This window comes from Sus scrofa, chromosome 11, assembly GCF_054392235.1.
Source record: "Sus scrofa isolate SSC_HxYL_T2T_F1_AM1 chromosome 11, Sscrofa_HxYL_maternal_Yorkshire_Landrace_v2.0, whole genome shotgun sequence".
NCBI classification, from domain to species: domain Eukaryota; kingdom Metazoa; phylum Chordata; class Mammalia; order Artiodactyla; family Suidae; genus Sus; species Sus scrofa.
In genome coordinates, this window is record NC_139393.1 from 57,502,506 (window position 1) to 57,522,389 (window position 19,884).

Genomic DNA, 19,884 nt, shown 5'->3' on the forward strand with positions numbered 1-19,884 from the left:
CTAAAATCATGCCATTCCTCTGTTCAGAATGTCCAGGCTTCCATATCTCACTCTGAGGACAAGATCCTTAACATGACCTACAGTTTCCCACATAATCTCACATCTCCTCACCCATTGCCTCTCTGACTTCCTCTCCTAGAGACATCTGATCACCTCGAACCCATTAGAGCCTACCTTAGAGCCTTCTCGCTTTCTTTTCCCCAGCCTTGAGTCCATTTTTGCCCAGGTATTGACTTGACTTACTCTCCCACCTCCAACAAGTCTGTATCAAAGTTCACTGCTTTGGAAAGGCCTTTCTTGATCTTTCCTCAACTAACTTTCAACCCCACCCCCACTGACCCTTGCTCATGCCCCCATCTCTACTTCACTCTATCCCAGAGTACTTATCTATCATGATAAACAGACCTATATCTATATTCATATCAATCTATAGCCCTATCTCTTCTCTCTTCCTCACCAGAGCATTTAGAAAGTCAGGGATTTTTGCCTTTTTTACTATATCCCTAGTGGAGAGAAAGATGCTAAGTGTACAATTAATATCTGGGGTGAGTGACCTCTCCTTTTCCTCTCATGTCCCAGACTATATCCTTCTCTCCAAGGTTCGTCCTCTGCTCCTGACCCTGCCAGTCTTGCCCAGAATCTTGCTCTCCCAAGACCCTCTCCTGTCCAGTGATCCTGTGACCCTGACTTTGCTCAAGGTTTCCCCATCCTGGTGTAAACAAGCAAGGCAATAAAAATCTCTGTCTCCTCGCTACCCTTTTAAGCTGTCATTCTCTCTTCTCTCCTTTCAGTCACTGCCAAACCACCCAATAGATTTTTTTAAGGAAGAAAGAAATCTATAGTCCATGCCCCTACTTCCTACTCAATTACTGTTCCCTCGCAGTCTGGCTCCTGACAGCATCAGACCACTAAAATTACTCTCCGAGGGTCACTGTGATGTGCCAAATGCAATAGCCTTTTTCATAGTTCTTATTCTTCCCTGGAGAATTGGATGTCCAGAGATCTTGAGTGTTCTGACCATCCAAAAAATAGATTTCAAAATCATTCGTTCTAGCTCACTTGCATTTTGAAAGCAACAGGATGCCACAGAAATCCTTGAAGAGGGCACTCTTCCTTGACCTCTGTGACACAGCTTTCTTCTCCTCCTGGACCTCTGACCTTCTCTTCTTTCTACCTTCTGTATCCCTGTTGTTTCCTTTCTCCTAAATATAGATGTTGCCCAAATATCTGTTCTTGGCACTTGTCATTTCTTTGGAGCCTCCTCCTTGATAATCAGGTACTCAAAGATTCTACTTTCATTTCTGACCTCTTTCCCATATCTCTGGCACACATCTCTACCTATTTCTCTGGACATGCCACCAGCACCTGAAGTGCAAATATTTTCAAAACTGATGTCATTATCTTTCCCCAAACCTGTTCTCTCTTCATGTTTCCTATTCATGATTAATAGTACTTCTCTCTCTTCCTGTCAACACAGTCAGAAATCTCAGGCTTAGAGCTGATTCTTTCCTGCTCACATATCTGACAGACCACAATGTCTGCCTTTATCATGTGGCTCACAACTGCCACTGCTTTTCCATCCATTCTGCCACTGCTCTCATTCTGACCTCTCTTATGTCTCTCTGGCAAGATTACAAAGTCTTTCTGATCAGTCTCCTTGTCTCTCCTTCTTCCAACTCATTCACTCAGTCTTATCAGGTCAATCTTCCTGAAACAAGGGTCTGGTCATGACAACGCCTGGCTTAAAACCCATTATTGACAATTCATGGCTGACAAATTCAGTTCTACCTGCTGGCATCCAACATCTTCATATCTTGAGTCTATATACTTACTGGGAAAGGATTTGCTTTCCTGGTATCTGAAAGCAGATCGAGAACTAGTATTCTCAAAATGCCACACTGCATACTGACCTTACTCCCATTCTGTAACTCTCTGGATGGCAAAGGAATCTCATTTCCTTTAGAATCACATGGATATTTATCTTCATCCTCCTAAGAACTTCCAGCCTCAGTCAAATGCCAAGTGCTAACTCTCTGGTGTGTTTTGGACTTTGATGAGACAGCGTCAGTGTCCCTACAGGACCTGGCACATTAGTTGGAAGACTCTCAATTTTCTTTCCATCAACAGATTACCCTCTGAGTGTCTACTTTTATCTGGGTCAAGGGCACAGAAAGCAATCCTGTTTTTACATGTACTTTCAACTATCACCTTGTAAACTTGGCTTGAAAGACAAGTTCTTATGGGGCCTGGAAAGTAGACACAGGCAGTGATTTCTCAATCACTCTATCTAACAGTTTATCAGCTATGGCCTCTGATGATCTTTAATGGCTAATGTCTGTAAGTGTGATTTGGAAACAGTAGGCCCTCAGCTCTACTATTTCACTCTGATCTCTTTAAGCTGTCAAAGTCTGAGAGGTAATAGCCCTGACACAACTTACCACTGATGTTGCTGTCATCAAAGGATGCAGTTTCAGCATGAAAAAAATCCCATTAGTTTCTAACCACAGTTGTGATTTTCAGGAAGAGTTACAGAATACTATGTGGAAGAGAGGGATTGGATAAGAAGGAGTGTTTAAGTAGAGAAGCCGGGAAAGAGAAGGTAAACTAAAATAGTCAACATTGGGAAACCTCTTTATATTGCATATTAGAACACTGGATCTTGGCCTCCAAGAGACATCTAGCTTAATAATAAAAAGAAAACAAAAATATAAATTCAAATAAAGATGTAAATCCTCTTAAAACTTTGCCATGAGTGGATAACTGAGAGGCAAGTAATGGAATTAACACGCACTACATTGGCAAAGGAGCGAGAGGGGCCTCTGCAGAAAACACAGTGATGCTCATAAGTGTAATAGGAGTGAGATCTTTAGACTTTATTCACTCTTATAGGCAACATAAAAAAGCACACTTGGAGGCAATTGACAAAACCAGTAATTCTCCTGCAATGGTCCCCAATACTGTGAAAGAAGAAAAGCTCGTCTGATTCACATGTTTTGAGTTACCTGGCCACTCTAAGTTTCCTGCCTCTCCAGGTGAGAAAATGAATAATCTTGACAAATGCACATATTATATACCAATTACATATATCCTGTCATCGAATACCTGACAAAAATTGACAAAACTGACAGGACTGAGTTTTCTGACAAAAACTCTCTTCTCAGCCAAACTTTAGTCAGGCTTCTCTGAGTCCTCTTTTCCATGAAGTCTCGACCTTGGCCCCGATCCTTGCTGGGCCTGCACATCCCAGTTTTAGCAAGAATCTAGCTAAGTCAGTTTCATGAGAATACCTGATCCTTGATATCTGATTATCCTTGAGATCAGATCAAAATCCTCATTCTCCAAACTCCATATCTAGTCACCCTGGTCTACCATCAGTAAGAATCCTTTTAAATGGGTTTAGTGAGTATCCCCCTATTAGCAGTGTCACCTCCTAGTAATTTTCCATCTGCTGAACCCCTTCGCTCTGCTCCTTGGCTACAAAGCCTCACTTGTTCTGTGAGGCTGTGTTCAAAATTGAGCCCAGTTCTTCTTCTTCTTCTTTTTTTTTCCCAGGGCCAGACCCACGGCATATGGAAGCTCCCAGGCCAGGGGTGGAATCAGAGTTGTAGCTGCCGGTCTGTACCACAGCAACCCAGGATCCAAGCCACGTCTTTGACCTACACCACAGCTCATGGCAGTGCTGGATCCTTAACCCACTAAGCAAGGCCAGGGATCGAACCTGCGTCCTCATGGATGCTAATCAGATTCGTTTCTGCTGGGCCATGACAGGAACTCCCCTGAGCCCAGTTCCATACTGAGGTTTCTTTCCCTCTGTTGTAAGGGCTCCTGAATAAAACCTGTTCAGGCGCTGGCTCTCCTTAACAGTGTCCACCTTTTGGGCAGAGCAGCCCGTGCTGCTTACTCCTCTGAGGGTATGAAGTCCTAAAGGAGAAATCTCTAGTTGGAATGATTATAGTTCGCTTTCATTCTGGAAGCTAAGACATGGCACCCAGGTCCATTAGGAGACTGTCAGAAAATGACATGAGTGCTTTCATTTGGGGACCCGTGGTTTGTGTGATGAGAATATAAAACCTCTACAATGAATACATTCATCAAAACTTCTGAGCAGTTCAGTGTCCTCCCCTATTAAAGAGAATATCTCAGTATTCTGAGCAGAGTCTGGCTGTTACTGGATCTGACTTCCTGAAGTGAGAGAACAAGAAGAAGAGGCTGGCCGTTGGGTGAGGAAACTCACTAAATTGATCCACGGGAGTTGCATGATGAACTTTACAGCAGGAGGAAAATGAATGGTCTCAATATAGGAGGCTTTGTAGCTCCTTTTACCTCTGATGCCAGAAAAGCTGCTGCCTCCACATTTTCTACTCCTTTTCTTCAGCATAATGTGAGGTAGAGGGTCAGGGGACATACTTGTGGCCTCTAATGGCCAGATAATGGACCACAATAAAAGTTATGTGTCCCCAGCTGAAGGTGAAGACATATAATGGTTGACAAGATCCATTATCTAACTATTAGAACCTAGAGCAAAAGGAGACAATTATTAAATCAAAGAAAAAAAATCCATTTTCACTTTTTTAAGAAAAAAGTTTGTCTTATGTGCTGTGCATTTTTCTGCAAATATCATTTTAGCTCCAAATAATATCAGTGGGAACCACAGCTAATGTTTATTGAGCATTTACAATATGCTAATTGCCTTCACAAGGAGCACAATTTGTGGAATCCTCAGTTTCAAGCCTTTGCTTTGGGACTGACTTGGAGGAAGTTAATCCTTCCATGGCTCAGTTTTCTGATGTGTAAAATGGTGATAACATTGGAATGTGTATCATATGACCATCAAATATGGCATATATTAAATATCCCATAAATGCTAGGTATTGTTAGTGTAGCTAATATGATGTTGTCATTGTTGACATGAATATATAGCAGATACATTATTTAGGTCTCTTGTTAGCTCTATTCGATAAATTAAGAAATATAGGGGATAAAGAGATATATTTAGCCTGGGTATCTGTAGATAGCTTTTATTTATTTATTTAGTCATTTTTTTAGGGCTGCACCTGTGGCATATGGAGGTTCCCAGGCTAGGGGTCTAATCAGAGCTACAGCTGCCGGCCTACACCACAGCCACAGCAATGCCAGATCCGAGCCGCATCTGTGACCTACACCACAGCATACAGCACTGCCAGAACCTTAACCCACTGGGCGAGGCCAGGGATAGAACCTGCAACCTCATGGTTCCTAGTCTGATTCGTTTCCACTGTGCCACGACAGGAACTCCCTGTAGATAGATTTTAAAAGGTTCATTGACTTCTTGGAAAAAACTGAAAAATATTTTATGTGCATTTTGGTGGGTGAGAGGATTCATGGTTTTCAACAGATTTCTCAAAAGAGCCCTTAGCCTCCAAATTCTAAGAATCTGTGTGATAAACTAAATTTCATATGTCATTTCTCTTATCAGTTGATGTAGGGTGATTATAAAGCAAATGTATTTTTCAATCATTTCTTCTCTTCTGAGTTATCTTTTTAAAAATTATCAAAAATCAAAGAATAAAAAGCAATAACAGATACATGTTCTGTCTGCTGAGTGCCAGACTAGGCACATGTGGAGTTCCCGTCATGGCTCAGTGGTTAATGAACCTGACTAGTATCCATGAGGACTTGGGCTCCACCCCTGGCCTCACTCAGTGAGTCAAGGATCCGGCGTTGCTGTGAGCTGTGGTGTAGGTCGCAGATGCAGGCTGGATCCTGCATTGCTGTGGCTGTGGTATAAGCCAGCGGCTACAGCTCCAATTCTACCCCTAGCCTGGAAACCTCCATATGCCCGGGTGTCACCCTAAAAAGACAAAAAAAAAAAAAAAAGGCACATGTATGTCACAATACAATCGTCTATTTTTCGTCTTGTTCTTAGGACCGCATTTAAGAGAGACAAAACCCATTCAGTCACAGATACTTCTGTGCTAATTGCTCTGTGCTAATTGTTCCTTCACAATCAATAAACACATCTTTAGCCATTTTATTTGGCCTTTTGGGACCCCTGAAATTCGAGTTGAGATTCCCATGAACATAATGGTATCATGATATCAATATCCCCTTTTTCATAATGCGCTGGACAAAGGATCTACTCTAACGGCCCCTCTTCCCCTTTGGATATAGCCACACAGGGTCAGTCCTCGTCGACTAAGGGACTGTTGGAGATACTAAGATACTTAAAGGAGATTTGTGGGCGCAGGAAAATTCTAAAATTATTGTCATTATAATTAAAAAAAAAATATATATATATATATCACTCCTCTTCATGGAGAAAAACTATTTAGCACAATGGTTAAGAGCACATACTCTGGGATGGACTGTTGTAAGGGTTCAAATCTCAGCTTTTACTAATTATGCCGGACATATTACTGGCTGTACAACCACAGACAAGTTAATTTACCTACCTCTGTATCAGCTTTCTTATCTGTAAAATGAGGATGTATACAGTATTCACCCTGTTAGATTGTTGTATGAGGACTAAATTTGTGAACATATGTATTACACACTGTAACAAAAGTTCCCACTGTGTACACTGGGTTAAGAATCTGACTGCAAGCAGCTCAGGTAGCTTCGGAGGTGTGGGTTCGATTCCTGGCCCAGTTCAGTGGATTAAAGGATCCAGCACTGCCGCAGCTGTAGCATAGGATTCAGTCCCTGGCCTGGGAACTTCCATATGCAGTGGGTACGGCCATTAAAAAAAAAAAAAGTACAGATGCTAGAATATAAAAGCTATAAGTATTAGCTATTCATGTATTATTATGTAATCCATTTCTCAGGGATCAAGAAGAAAATATGAGTGCTAATCCTATTTTTAACCTGCTGAATCATCTTTAAATTTAGACAAACCATTAACTCTCTGAGGTCCTTTTTTTTATCCTTTTTCTAACCGTATATGAGGAGATAATTGAGTCCACAGTGGTGTGTGAAATCAGAAGTATTCTAGTGCTTTGTAAGTTGTTGCTCCTTAGATATATGTCAAGTTCAAACATATCGATTCAAATCCATCTACAAAATTTGTTGTGTGTTTTGAAAGCATTTTATGATCAATTATAAGTAACTAGAGAAGGAAAAGGCTTAATACAGATCCTAGAAGAATTTCTAAGCCTTATTTATGCATGTGTTATACATGGCATAGGGAGAATGTGGCAAACAAAATTTTTTGAGAGATTTTCTAGTTAATCCTAGTTAAGACTTTCTCTAGCTATAAGTTTTCTTAAATACATGGGATTTTTTTTTCTTTTGGCTTTGGAATGAACCAGAATTCTGGTTCAAGGAAAGAATTGACCTCATTACTGATTACTGACTCCTTCACATTTGAAAAAGCTGAGGGGGAGTTTATTGAATATTAATGGGGTTTTTTTGGTTTCATAGCATTTTTTTTCCCCAAGTTCTGGGCTCTTCTGCTGGATTTTAAATGTTTTTGGCCAAATTTTTGCTGTTTTAATTTTGAAGCATTATAACAGTTAAGATGACTTTCACATCAGTTTGATTCATTTTATACTTTACCCTTGTTTGCCAGGAATTGAAGATTTACAAAATCAATGTGTGTGAGCATGGGTTTGCTCAAGCCTTTCTGTTCCTGTCACTTGTTCTAATGAGCTGGAAATGTCTTCATAAACTCACTGAATAACCTTATGCTATTCAGGATCTCTAGAGCCACTAAAAACAAACAAACAAACAAAAACCATTCTACTTGTTTATACTTCCACTTTCTTTGTTAGAAAAAGGAATCTAGAAGCTGTCATTTGTTTTTGTACTTCTTCCAGTTATTAGTTACCAGTACAACAAACCACCCTATCACTTAGTGGCTTGAAAGAGTAATGCTTTATTATTCTTCACTATTCTGTGGCTTGACTGGGTGACTCCTCTACATATGTCAACAGGGCTTATGCACATAGTTACCATCGGCTGACAAGTCGGCTGGGGCTGGTCTCAGCTGGGATTGCTGGCCGGCTGGCCATCTCTCTCCATGAGGCATTTCATCCTTGGATTCGCCACAAGGTGGTCCCAGGGTGAGGACCCAAGAGGACAAAATGGAATCTATGGAAGCCTTAGTTCCTAAACTCCCACCATGTCCCTTCCCCTTCATTCTCTTGTCAAAGCGTCTCACAAATAAGATCTGCCGAGATGTAAGAGTTGGGAAAATAGATTCTACCTCTTTATGGGAGAAACTGTAAGGAATTTGTGGCCATATTTACTCTGCCAAAATGTCTAGGTGTTTAGTTTTTAGCCAAGTGTTTCTACATTAATGTTGACAGAAACTTTTGTCAGTGGACTTTCATCAGTACATTGGATTAAACCAGTAACAAGAGCCAAAGAAATTCCAACTCAGAAATGATACCCCATTCATTCTTATGTAGAGTCATTCCATGTTATTTAATTATTCAACATATATTAATTGGGCAGCTATTCTACTGTGTACTGGTACCTTGCTAAGATTGTGGATCATAAGATTATTGATCCTCATTCTGCATTGAACTAAACCTTTTGGGAAAATAAGCATGTCACATTTTCGGGAGTTTATACAAAATCAACATCAACAACATCATCATCAGTGATAAATGATTTTAAACACTCACTTTGTATAAAAATAATGCTATGTTTGAGGACTTTCAAGTGGTATGAGGAATGATTTCTGCTTAAAAGCTTAAGTTTTAGCTCAACAAAATAATTATAGCCTAGCAAATAGTAACAATACATTTTTCAATTATTTAACACATATTTATTAAATGTATCCTGTATATCTAGGTTCTAAATTAGGCACTACAAGTGCAAAAATAAGGACCCTGGCCACAAGATTTGAAGTGTGGTAAGAGGAATGTAAACAAATAAAAATTTAGTATAGGAATTTCCATTGTGGTGCAGTGGAAACAAATCCGACTAGTAACCATGAGGTTGTGGGTTCGATCACTGACCTTAGTCAGTGGGTTAAGGATCTGGTGTTGCTGTGAGCTGAGGTGTAGGTCGTAGATGTGGCTCAGATCCTACATTGCTGCGGCTCTGGTGTAGGCTGGAGGCTCTGGCTCTGATTTGATCCCTAGCCTGAGAACCTCCATATGCCACAGTTGCAGTCTTAAAAAGCAAAATAATAGTAATAGTAATAATAATAATAATAATATAAACAAGTAAAACATTAATAAAAAACAGAGAAGAAATTAATATTATAAGTGTTCCAACAAAACACTATACAAAGTGTACAAGACATGTATACTTTCCTAGGGATTAAGGATCAGGATTTCCTTCAAACAAGAAAGAAGTTTAGGTTATTTGTTTTGTTTCATTTTTTATAGTGATTTTTATTTTTTTTTCATTATAGCTGGTTTACACTGTTCTGTCGATTTTCTACTGTATAGCAAGATGACCCAGTCACACATACACACATACATTCTTTTTTCTCACATTATCATGCTGCATCATAAGTGACTAGACATAGTTCCCAGTGCTATACAGCAAGATCTCATTGCTTATCCATTCCAAAGGCAATAGTTTGCATCTACTAACCCCAAACTCCCAGTCCATCCCACTCCCTTCCCCTCTCCCTTGGCAACCATAAGTCTGCTCTCCAAGTCCATGATTTTCTTTTCTGAGGAAAGGTTCGTTTGTGCCATATATTAGATTCCAGATATAAGTGATATCATATGGTATTTTGTCTTTCTCTTTCTGGCTGACTTCTCTTAGTATGAGAGTCTCTAGTTCCATCCATGTTGCTGCAAAAGGCATTATTTCATTCTTTTTTATGGCTGAGTAGTATTCCATTGTGTATATATACCACATCTTCTTAATCCATTCATCTGTCAATAGACATTTAGGGTGTTTCCATATCTTGGCTATTGTGAATAGTGCTGCAATGAACATGCGGGTGCATGTGTCTTTTTCAAGGAGAGTTTTATCTGGATATATGCCCAAGGGTGGGATTGTTAGGTCATATGGTAGTTCTATGTATGGTTTTCTAAGGTACCTCCATACTGTTTTCCATAGTGGTTATACCAATTTACATTCCCACTAACAGTGCAGGAGGGTTCCGTTTTCTCCACACCCTCTCCAGCATTTGCTATTTGTGGACTTATTAATGATGGCCATTCTGAATGGTGTGAGGTGGTACCTCATGGTAGTTTAAATTTGCATTTCCTTAATAATAAGTGATGTTAAGCATTTTTTCATGTGCTTGTTGGCCATCTGTGTATCTTCTTTGGAGAAATGTCTATTCAAGTCTTTTTCCCATTTTTCCATTGGGTTGTTGAATTTTTTGCTGTTGAGTTGTGTAAGTTGTTTGTATATTTTAGAGGTTAAGCCCTTGTCAGCTGCATTGTTTAAAACTTTTTTCTCCCATTCTGTAAGTTGTCCTTTTTTTTTTTTTTAATGGTTTCCTTTGCTGTGCAAAAGCTTGTCAGATTGATTAGGTCCCATTGGTTTATTTTTGCTTTTATTTCTGTTGCCTTGGGAGACTGACCTAAGAAAACATTCGTAAGATTAATGTCAGAGAATGTTTTGCCTATGTTCTCTTCTAGGAGTTTGATGGTGTCTTGTCTTACATTTAAGTCTTTAAGTCATTTTGAGTTTATTTTTGTGTGTGGTGTGAAGGTGTGTTCCAGTTTCATTGATTTACATGAGGCTGTCCAGGTTTCCCAGTCATATTTGCTAAAAAGACTGTCTTTTTCCCACTTTATGTTCTTGCCTCCCATAGGTGTCTGGGTTTATTTCTGGATTCTCTATTCTGTTCCATTGGTCTGTATGTGTGTTTTGGTTCCAGTACCACACTGTCTTGATTACTGTGGCTAGGTTTAAGTTTTTCAGAAGTGCACAAATCGTTTTTAGACTGGCCAATAAGAGTCATGCGGTACAGGAAATTGAAGTAGCAAAAAAAAAAAAAAAAAAAAAAGGGGATGTGAAACATGGAACCCATGGGAAACACTGGATATTCAATTCTTTCAGCGTGGCTGAAACCCATGGTTCTGGATGAGATGGAGGAGGAAAAGAAGGAAGGATGGAAGAGAGAGGAAGGAAGGAAAGAAAAAGAAAGAAAGAAAAGAGATGATAAGGAATGAACAGAAATGGCCAGGGACTCAATCATGAAGGAACTTAAATGTCTTCCTATAAAGTTTGGATTTTCTCCTACACGTTACAGGAATTGTTGAAGGATTTTAACCCTGAACAGGTTTCTTATGAGATCTTGTTAAGGATCAAGGATCAAATTAATATTTTAAGAAAACCACTTTAGTTTCAATAAGGAACATAAACTAGTTAAGGCAATTCTAGAGACAGAGAAGGCAGTTGGATTGCACTGATCTAAACAAACTATGATAAGGATGAAGGCAGTGGCAGAAAGAATAGAGACAAAGAGGTGATCCATGCTTTCAGCAGACACATATTGGGCACCTCACAGGTGATGGGAGGTATGCCAAGTGCTGGGAACATTGTGACATAGAACCAAACTTGAAACTATACCCAAAGACCTCTCAGAGACGAGCGTAAAAAATCTTCAAGAGATTCGAGTAAAAAGACCTGATTCTTAATTGGATGTAGGAGGGAAGGAAACAGAAGATTCCAGAAGATCCAATATGTGCACATGGTGGTAACTTTAACAAGTAACTATTGAGCAATTTAAATAGTAGGTACTAGTAAATCAAGAAAGAAGTATATACAGCAGAAATTGACAGAACATTGTAAATCAACTATAAAAATATTTTTGAAAGTACATATTTTATAGGTTGGCAAAAAATAAAATTGAAAACAGGAAGATCCAAAGGAGATTTTTCAGAAGCATTGGTTTTAGTTATATTTGTATGTTGCCCTCAATTTTCAAAGCTGCTGTTATAAACAAGACTATAGGTATGTGTGTACATGTGTGGTGTTAGGTCTGAGAGGAATTCTACTGTTTTTCATCTTGTCTGTCCTTTGCAAAGTCAGCCATATCTTTGTATGTGTGGTATAATTGAACTTGACCCTAAGATTTGATGATTCTAATTCCCTGTGGCTCAGTAATTGGGCCCCATGTGTGGTACGGGCATCCCACAGCTGCTGCTTATGTGGATGGATTAAATTAGAACTTCCAAGTGCAAGACCTGCTCCTGATTTGATCATGATCATAAAGATAGATTTTCAGCTAAATTTCCACGTATAAAGCTAACAATAGGAAAGCAATCAATAATGGTAGCTCCCGCCCTCTCTCTTTATATGTTTACATCATCATCTAAAAACTATTACACCCTAACAATAACACGCTATTATATTCTAGGTATCTATTTCATCTATTTTTAGCCTAAATATCTAATTCCTGGCACAACAATAAACCCATTACCTATGATTAATTCTCAGTGTTCAACATTAATCTGACTCCTAGCTTTTCATTAAGTCAATCAAGAAACCTTTATAGAGTTCATATTCTGTAGTCAGCAGTATAGTAAGTGGGCGAACAGTTTTGAGAAGAATAAGCATCTTCTCTCACCATCAAAAGAGATGTCAGTAAGAAAACAAATTCCTGCCTCCTTCTTTCCTTCCTTTCTTCAGATCTCTTCTGTGTCCTGCTTTAGAAATACAAATATAACAAATATAGTATCATCTACATTTTTATATTTGGGTGAGACCACCAAGGTAATTATGAGTACTGTGTTTGACACTTCACCTTTATTAGCTTATTTAAATCTCCAGAAGCTCTTCATGTGAGGTGTCATCACCCCTCCCACGGAGGAAGAGCTAGAGGCTTAAAAGACTTTGAAAAACCACACAAGGAACTGGGACCGAGTTAGCATTAGGTATGTAGAAACCCAAAGCTTGCAGGCTTTCCTCAAAACATAGGATCTTACATGATATTTTCAACAAATATCATTCATTTTCTTTTCGTCCTGGGCTAGACAACATCTCCCAGCCTTTCTTGCAATTGGCCAGAGCCATTTTACTGAGAACTTGTCTATAGCTAGTGAGCATTTGCAACATACAGGCCTATGCCCTACATTGATAGAACCTGGAGCAAGGGTAAAACTTAAGTCCTACACACAATACCACAAATATTAAAAATTATAAACCATTAGGAGTTTCTATCATGTCTCAGCAGTTAACACGAACTTGACTAGGATCCATGAGTAGGGCGGGTTTAGTCCCTGGCCTCATTCAGTGAGTTAAGGATCCAGTGTTGCCATGAGCTGTAGTGTAGGTTGCAGAGTGGCTCGGATCCCACGTTGCTGTGGCTGTGGTGTAGACCAGCAGGTGTAGCTCTGATTCGACTTCTAACCTAGGAACTTCCATATGCCGTGGGTATGGCCCTCAAAAGACAAAAGAAAAATATAACAAGACTCATGGCTATAGAGGACAAACGAGTGGTGGCTGCCAGTGGGGAGAGGGAAGGAAGGAGGGGTGAGTTGGGGGAGGAGATTAAGAGGTACAAGTAACCAAGTATAAAATAAACAAGCTACAATAATATATTGTACATCACAGGGAATATAGCCCATATTTTATAAAACTTTAAAGTATAATTTTGAATCACTATATTGTACACCCAAACTAATGTAATAGTGTAAATCAACTATGCCTCAATTTTATTTTTTATAATTTTTTATTACTCAATGAATTTATTACATTTATAGTCATACAATGATCATCACAATGCAATTTTACAGGATTTCCATCCCACAACCCCAGAGCATCTCCCCACACCCCAAACTGTCTCCTTTGGAAAGCATAAGTTTTTCAAAGTCTGTGAGTCAGAATCTGTCCTGCAAAGAAGCTCATTCTATCCTTTTTTGCAATTCCACATGTCAGTGAAAGCATTTGATGTTGGTGTCTCATTGTATGACTGACTTCACTTAGCATGATAATTTCTAGGTCCATCCATGTTGCTAAAAATGCTGGTATTTCATTCTTTTTAATGGCTGAGTAATATTCCATTGTGTATATGTTCCACATCTTCTTGATCCGCTCCTCTGTTGATGGACATTTAGGTTGTTTAGGTTGTTTCCATGTCTTGGCTATTGCAAATAGTGCTGCAGTGAACACTGTAGTACATGTATCTTTGCAAGTCATGGTTTTCCCTGGATAGATGCCCAGGAGTCGGATTGATGGATCAAATGGTAGTTCTATTTTTAGTTTTCTAAGGACTCTCCATACTGCTTTCCACAGTGGTTGCACCAATTTACAATCCCACCAATGGTGTACTAGGGTTCCTTTTTCTCTACACCCTCTCCAGCACTTATTGTTCATATACATTTTGATGACAGCCACTCTGGCTGATGTAAGGTGGTACCTCAGAGTGGTTTTGATTTGCATCTCTCTAATATTGAGTGATGTTGAACATCTTTTCATGTGCTTTTTGGCCATCTGTATGTCTTCTTTGGAGAACTGTCTGTTTAGATGTTCTGCCCATTTTTTGATGGGGTTGTTTTTTTGGTATGGAGGTGTAGGAGGTGTTTATAAATTTTGGAGATGAATCCCTTGTCAGTTGATTCACGTGCAAAGATTTTCTCCCATTCGTTGGGCTGTCTTTTTGTGTTGTTTAGGGTTTCCTTTGCTGTGCATAAACTTTTAAGTTTGATTAGGTCACATTTGTTTATTTTGTTTTTACTGTCATTACTCCAAGAGGTGGATCTGAGAAGATGTTGCTGTCATTTATGTCGGAGAGTGTTTGGCCTATGTTTCCCTCTAAGAGTTTTATAGTATTTTGTCTTATATCTAGGTCTTTAATCCATTTAGAGTTTATTTTTGTGTATGGTGTTAGGGAGTGTTCTAATTTCATCTTTTTCCATATGGCTGTCCAGTTTTCCCAGCACCACTTATTGAACAAGCTATCCTTTTTCCATTGTATATCCTTGCCTCCTTTGTCATAGATTAGTTGGCTATAGGTGCATGGGTTTAAATCTGGGCTTTCTATCCTGTTCCACTGATCTATATGTCTTTGTGCCAGTACCATACGGTTTTGATGATTGTTGCTTTGTAGTAGAGTCTGAAGTCCGGGAGCCTGATGCCTCCAGCTCCATGTTTCTTTTTCAGGATGTCTTTGGCTAGTCTGGGTCTTTTGTGCTTCCAAACGAACTTTAAAATATTTTGTTCAAGTTCTGTGAAAGATGTCCTTGGTAATTTGATAGGGATTGCATTGAATCTGTAGATTGCTTTGGGTAGTATAGTCATTTGGATGATATGAACTCTTCCAATCCAAGAGCATGGTATGTCTTTCCATCTATTTGTGTCATCTTTGATTTTTTTCATCAGTGTCCTATAGTTTTCAGAGGACAGGTCTTTTGTCTCTTTAGGTAGGCTTACTCCTAGGTATTTTATTCTTTTGGATGCGACGGTAAACGGGATTGCTTCCCTAATTTCTCTTTCTGATCTTTCATTGTTAGTGTATAGAAATGCCATCAATTTCTGTGTATTGATTTTGTATTCTGCGACTTTGCCAAATTCGTGGCTGACCTCTAACAGTTTTCTGGTAGAGTTTTTAGGATTCTCTAGGTATAGTATGATGTCATCTGCAAATAGTGATAGTTCTACTTCTTCTTTTCCAATTTGGATTCCTTTTATCTCTTTTACTCCTCTGATTGCCATGGCTAGGACTTCCAAAGCTGTGTTGAAGAGTAGTGGCGAGAGCGGACATCCTTGTCTTGTTCCTGATCTCAGCGGGAATTCTTTCAGCTTTTCACCATTGAGAATGATGTTTGCTGTGGATTTGTCATATATGGCCTTTATCATGTTGAGGTAGGTTCCCTCTATGCCCACTTTCTGAAGGGTTTTTACCAGAAATGGCTGTTGGATTTTGTCAAAGGCTTTTTTCCACGTCTATTGAGAGGGTCATATGGTTTTTATTCTTCAGTTTGTTGATGTGGTGTATCACACTGATGGATTTGCGGATATTGAAGAACCCTTACATCCCTGGGATGAGTCCCACTTGATCACAATGTACCATCCTTTTTAATGTATTGTTGGATGTACTTTGCTAGTATTTTGTTGAGGATTTTTGCATCTGTGTTCATCATGAAATTGGCCTGTTGTTTTCTTTCTGTGTGGTATCTTTGTCTGGTTTTGGTATCAGGGTGATGGTGGCCTCATAGAATGAGTTTGGGAGTATCCCTTCCTCTGCAATTGTATGGAATAATTTCAGAAGGATAGGTATTAGCTCTTCTCTAAATGTTGGATAGAATTCACCTGTGAAGCCATCTGGTCCTGGACTTTTGTTTGTTGGAAGTTTTTTAATCACAGTTTCAATTTCAGTTCTTGTGATGGGTCCATTCATCTTTTCTATTTCATCTTGGTTTAGTTTAGGAAGATTGTACTTTTCTAAGACTTTGTCCATTTCTTCTAGGTTTTCCATTTTATTGGCATATAGTTGCGTATACTAGTCTCTTATGATCCTTTGTATTTCTGTGATGTCCGTTGTTACTTCTCCTTTTTCATTTCTAATTTTATTGATTTGAGTCCTCTCTCTTTTTTTCTTAATAAGTCTGGCTAAGGGTTTGTCAATTTTGTTGATCTTTTCAAAGAACCATTTGTTGGTCTCTTAATTGCAAGTGCATCTCCAGTGTCCTGCATTTGTTCCCACATCTTCTCACGATTTCGGATTTTGGTGGTATAATTCTGCATGGATGATTTCGTATCTTTAATATACACATATCTTTACTGGTGAGCCTTGTCATTTGTGGTATTTTTGTTTCCTATTGTGGCCTTTTTTTTCTGCCTAGAGAAGTTCCTTTAGTATTTTTTCTAAGGCTGATTTAGTGTTGCTGAATTCTCTCAGCTTTTGCTTATCTGTGAAGGTTTTGATTTCTCCTTGAAATCTGAATGAGAGTCTTGTGGGTAAAGTAATCTTGGTTGGAGGTTTATTCCATTCATCATGTTAAATATATCATTCCACTCCCTTCTAGCCTGCAGAGTTTCTGCTGAAAAATCTGCTGATAACCTTATCAGGGTTCCCTTGTATGTTATTTGTTTCTTTACCCTAGCTGTTTTCAAGATTTTCTCTGTGTCTTTAATTTTGGTCAGTTCGATTAATATGTGTTTCTGGGTGTTCCTCCTTGGGTTTATTTTGTATGGTGCTCATTGTGCTTCCTGGATTTGAGTGAGTGGTTCCTTTCCCACGTTAGGGAAGTTTTTGGCTATTATCTCTTGGAATATTTTTTCTGTCTCCTTCTCTCTCTCTTCTCCTTCTGGCACTCCTATAATATGGATGTTTGTGCATTTAACGTTGTCCCAGAGTTCTCTGAGACTCTCCTCATTTCTTTTCATTTTTCTCTTTTCTGTTCCACATTTGTAATTTCTACAAATCTGTCCTCCGCCTCGCTTATTCTTTCTTCTGCCTCCTGTATTCTGCTGTTAGCTGTTTCTAGTGAAGTTTTTATTCAGTGATTGTATTTTGCATCTCTTCTTGTTGAAGTTTTATATCTTGTATCTCTTTGCTCAGTGTTTCCTGTAAGTTATCCATCTTTGCCTCCAGTGTATTTCCAACGTCTTGCATCATCCTCTGCATCAATAGTCTAAGGTCTTTTTCCTGGAGGCTGAGAATATCCTGATCACTTAGCTGATTTTCTGGGGTTTTTTCTTTCTCCCTCATCTGAGTTATAGTTCTGTCTTTTCATTTTTATAGGTTTTTGGTGTGGTGACCTTTCTACAGATAATAGAGTTGTAGCCTCTCTTCCTTCTGGTGTCTGCCCCCCTTGTGGCTGAAGTTGGTATGGGGGCTTGCTTAGGCTTCCTAATGGGAGGGACTGATGCCTGTCTACTGGTAGGTGGAGCTGATTCCTATCCCTCTGGTGGGTGGAGCTTTGTCTTTGGATGAGATTAGAGGTGACTGTGTGCCTGGGTGGTCTTTAGGAAGCCTGTTTACTGATGGGTGGGGCTATGATCCCACCTTGATTGTTGTTTGCCCTGTGACTTCTTAGCACTGATGGGTGGGGCCAGGTTTTCCCAAAATGGCCACCTCCAGAGAAAGGCATGCTGCTGAATATTCCCGAGAGCTTTGCTTCCAAAGTCCTTTCCCAACAACAAGCCACATTCACCCCTGTTTTCTCAGGATGTCCTCCAAGAACTGCAGTCAGGTTTGACCCCAGATTCCTATGGAGACTTTGCTTTGCCCTGGGACCCAGTGCACATGAAAGTCTGTGTGCACCTTTTAAGAATAGGGTCTCCGTTTCCCCCAGTCCCATGGAGCTCCTGCGCACAAGCCCCACTGGCCTTCAATGCCAGATGCACCAGGGGCTCTTTCCCCCAGTGCCAGATCCCCACACGTGAGAGTTTGATGTGGGGCTCAGAACTCTCACTCTTGTGGGTGAGTCTCTGTCAACCAGTTACTTTCCAGTCTGCAGGGCTTCCCACCAGGGAGGTATGGGGTTGCTTATAACACGTAATTGCCCACACTCTTGATGTGGCCTCCTCTTTGTCTTCTGGAGTTTGCTATCTTTTTGAAAATTTCTGGTCCATTTGCTTGAAGGGTGCTCAGCATTTAGTTATAAATTTTGTTGTTTTTTCATTATGCCTTAATTTTAAAAAAGTAATCCCTCTGCATTATCCACTAAGCGATAATAAAATTATACACCAATGGAGCAAACTGTTCAATAAAAATGCAATTTTGGGCATTCCCATAGTGGCTCAGGGGAAATGAATCTCACTGGCATCCATGAGGATGCAGGTTCAATCCCTGGCCTTGCTCAGTAGGTTAAGATCCCATGTTTCCATGAACTGTGGTGTAGGTTGCAGATGTGGCTCGGATCTCGTGTTGTAGTGTAGGCCAGCCATGGTGTACGCCAGCTGTGGTGTAGGCCGGCTATAACTCTAATTCAGCCCCTAGCCTGGGAACTTCCATATGCTGCAGATGTGGCCCTAAAAAGACAAAAAAAAAAAAAAAAATTTTTGATCTTACCATAATGTGCCAAATTATAATAAAAACACATTTTTACCAATAATAAGAATGAAAACGTAATGATTTTCCCTTAATTTCACCCCTCATTTCTTGACTACCTCTCATACCCGCCTTTATAAACTGCTTGAAAATAGACCTCGGATTGCCGAATTTCTTACCTCTCATTTGTGTTTCACCCATACTCATGTCCTGATGCTTTAAGCACCCCCAACACAAACGGACGCAAAACTCTGTTGGCCCTGGGCCAAAACAAAAATCACCTTTCTTACTTGAAAAGCGATCTTACAGTTGTCAGTGAAATGCATTCTTTTTAGTTCTTGTTTGACATAATAGTAAGGAGGCATTATGGTTTGTTGAAGAGGATGCGTTTCAGTGTTGGACTTCTCTGAGTTGAAATCCCAGCAGAGCTTGGGTCCACGGCTATCTCTGACCTATGCCGGTTACATGGGCCTTAGTTTATTCATGTATAAAGCAGGAATGACATTATTTACCTTTAGGGGATGTTGTAATAATAACCTGTTTCTAATATGATGGCAAAATATCTTATGCTTCTCAGGCACTCGATAAATACTTTATTATTTATCATCATCATCATGTTCTGCATTTGATAAAGGTGATGATCACTTCTTTTTAAGTTTTTTTCCTCCCTAGGGTTTACCCAGGAGATTTCTTTCTACACATTTTCTCCTTTGTTGTTCCCCTTCTTCTACTGCTTATACCTGAAGTTCTAAGGTATCACGGTGTTCTGTTCTAGGCTCATTTCTCTTCTTTTTCTAAATGTTTGCCATGAGGCATGCCCACTCTTCCTGTGGTTTCTCTTGCCTCCACTCTGAATCTCAGACTTTTCTTCTGGAACCCACATATCTACACATCCACTGGCATCTCCAAGACAGTGTGCTATGGGCAACTCAAATCCAGAAGGCCCTGAATCCTCTCCTAAAAGAAAGTTACCATCTTATCCAGCAGTCCCACTCTTGGGCATATATCCAAAAAAAGTTCTAATTCAAAAAGGTACATGGGGG

The 19,884-nt window shown here is 39.6% G+C and overlaps 1 protein-coding gene across 1 annotated transcript in view; it reads right to left on the reverse strand.

Annotated features, from left to right (window-relative positions):
- Positions 1–2,852: 2,852 nt before the first annotated feature.
- Positions 2,853–19,884, reverse strand: part of LOC146398640 (uncharacterized) — a 246,506-nt gene continuing 229,474 nt past the window's right edge. The window contains exon 4 of the mRNA XM_084982032.1: positions 2,853–4,515. The gene's annotated coding sequence lies outside the window, so the exon portion shown is untranslated. The remainder of the gene's footprint in view (positions 4,516–19,884) is intronic.